Source organism: Otolemur garnettii, unplaced genomic scaffold (genome assembly GCF_000181295.1).
Source record: "Otolemur garnettii isolate 467f Iridium unplaced genomic scaffold, OtoGar3 scaffold00014, whole genome shotgun sequence".
Taxonomy (NCBI): Eukaryota; Metazoa; Chordata; class Mammalia; order Primates; family Galagidae; genus Otolemur; species Otolemur garnettii.
The window spans coordinates 2,970,543-2,973,552 of NW_003852409.1; positions in this window are offsets into that span (position 1 = coordinate 2,970,543).

Consider the following 3,010-nt stretch of genomic DNA (forward strand, 5'->3'; position numbering starts at 1 on the left):
ACTTCCTTTCTCCCTTGACAGTCCTCATTGTCTCAGTAATTTGCTTTCTGTGCAGTGAGCAACTGAGTCCAGGACACCCCCCCGCCCCCCACTTGTGAGTTTGTTATTACAATGGAGGAGTACATCAGGTACCCCAGTCTTACAGAGGGAGGGGAAGGAGAGGCAGCTGCTGTTCGATGAATTCTGCTTTCTCTTGCCTCCTCTTACTTCTCTATCAGGCTGCGTGTGCAGGATTGGGGGTGACGAGTGAGAGAAGGGGGATGTCACAGCATCTCTTCTGCAGAAGTCCTGTGGAATCATGACTCCCAGCAAGCCCTGCCTGGAGATAACAGTCTCTCATCTGGAGGGCCTCTGAACTAAGCATGGAGGCTCTAAATTCAAATACAGGACCATCTGGCTTTTGCACTACCAGGTGGCCATCTCCACACTTGGTGGGAAGATGGTGGCCTGTGGTTGCTTCTCCTCCCTCTTCTTACCCACATGGTGAAAACAACGTGAACTTTCAGGAGTGTGCAGGAGGCACTTTCAGTAGTCTTCAGAAAATGTCTGGATGGAAGTATGTTGATGGAAGGGGATGTGGGCTTCCCCTGGTTGGTCGGGCCAATGTAGCAAGACTCTGAGAGAGGGAAGGAGTTAAATGTGTGGGCTTCTGATCCCAGAACTTTCCTTCCCTCTCCACCCACCCTTTCTTCTCAGTCCGTTTTCTCATCAATTTATCTATAATCTCTTGTTTATAAAAACAACCCAGAGCTGGCATTTCTTCACAGAAAGGAGGAACATCTTTCATCTCACTGTTAGGCAGGGACTAAATCCGCAGGTGGCAGATACAGGCCAGGAGAGGAGTTCCTGGGGGTGGAGGAGCTGGGACCACTCATAGGAAGGGACTGTGGGAAAGCACAGAACACCTGCCAGTCATGTAGATCAATCCTCTGGTAACACCCTTCACCGCCTGCAAACGTTCCTCCAGATGAGGCCAATAAAAGGAAGCCACCTGGAGATCTCAGGGCCTTCTTCCACGCATGGAGACCGACCCATTTCTCTCTATATGTGTATTTTTACTTTCTATAGTTTCCTTCCTTTCTTCAATAAAAGCTGTTCATGCCTGGGTGCCCATTATTCAGTGGTTAGGGTGCTGGCCACATGTTCCAGGGTTGGTGGGTTTGAACCTGGCCCAGGCCTGCTAAACAAATGAAACAAATAGCCGGGCATTGTGGCAGGCACCTATACTCCCAGCTGCTCGGGAGGCTGAGACAAGAGAATCACTTGAGCCCAAGAGTTTGAGGTTGCTGTGAGCTATGATGCCACAACACTACCAAAGGTGACAAAGTAAGATTCTGTCTTTTTTTTTTTGAGACAGAGCCTTAAGTTGTCCCCCTGGGTAGAGTGCTGTGGCATCACAGCTCACAGCAACCTCAAACTCTTAAGCAATTCTCTTGCCTCAGCCTCCCAAGTATCTGGGACCACAGGCGCCTGGCACAACGCCTGGCTATTTTTTGGCTGCAGCTGTCATTGTTGTTTTGAATGACAACAATGGCCCGGGCTGGATTTGAACCCGCCACCTTAGGTGTATGTGGCTGATGCCTTAGCTGCTTGAGCCACAGGCGCCGAGCCATAAGATTCTGTCTTAAAAAAAAAAAAAAATAAATAAAAGCTGTTCATGAGGCATTGCTCCCTGTCTGCAATCACTTTGTTGCACTGGCCTTGCTTGTGATTCTTTTAAGCAAGGAGCCAAAGAACCAGGACAACCATCTGCCAAGAGGCCGGGCCTGACATCTCCTCTCCCCCTGGGATGTGGGCAAAGTCATTGTGGCAGGTCTTGGAGGCCTGGTTCAGGAGTCAGAGCCAGGGCTCTGGGGTTGGGGGATCTAGTCAACTTGGGCAGAGGGTTTTGTCTGTGTTGGCAGAGCTGCCAGCTACAGCCCTCCGTGGACAGGCCTCCTCCCGCTAGCTTTGACTAACTCTCTATCCTTACTTTCTCTCCCATACAGGAGCTGGCACTTTGGGGCTGCTGCCACCATGGCTGTGGCACACTCTGTAGTCACAGCTACCTGAGAGCTATGGTACTGCCACTGTCACTCCTGCCCAACATGGGGCTGCCTCTGCTTCCCAGACTCCCCTGCCCTCAAATCCAGGTACCTCCAAGGCCTAGGACATCCCAGTGGCTGGTTTGTGAATCTGAGGAATCCAGGTGGCCAGGCGTGTGTACGTGCCAGCATCGTGCCAAGCCACTGACTGGCCTAGGTCTCCTCACGGTCATGCCTCCTGGGCCAGAGCCTCAGGTGATGCCAGGGCTGAATCTTGGGGGTCTGCAAATCTCCTGTAAAATGGAAAAGACATTCTCATTTCAAGATTATCTTTTCTAAAACAGTACGTCCCTGGGTCATCTGACTCCAGCTACTTCTGGCAAGGCCATTTCAGGAAGCGGTAGAGGATGTGCTCTCTCACCAGGCTACTGGGTTACGTGAGGACCTGGGATAGCACTCACCTGCTGGGCTCAAGTGCCTTTAGCTTCAAAGGCTGATAATCATCAGTTCTGCTTCCTGGTCCCTGTGAGAGCTAAATGAGATTATGCCTGTAAAGCACTTAGCCTAGTGCTTAATGCCCCCCCCCCCATCACATCTCCAATTGTTTGTATTATCTGGTGGCCCTGAGATTGTCAATGGCTCATGAGAGAAAAAACAAAGGTGGACTTAATAGGGAAGGGATGTGTTGGAGCTGAGGAAGGCCAAATGATATCAGGCATGCTGAACAAATGAAGTTTTCACGGAAGTTTAAATAAAGACAAGCAGTGTGATAATTGAGTCATCACACCAGGCTGGCTGAACTCATAGGAACATGCCCAGAGCAGTTGGGGCTGTGCTTTCGTGGCTAGCTCCCATTTATTTTCTCAGCAAACCCTCATCTATCCCACTCCATCAATGTTGTTAATATGATTTTTATTGGCTTTGTCATTTTTGTTTTTATTTAACTTATAGATTTGTTTGGCTTTTAGATGAAAACTTTAAGTATA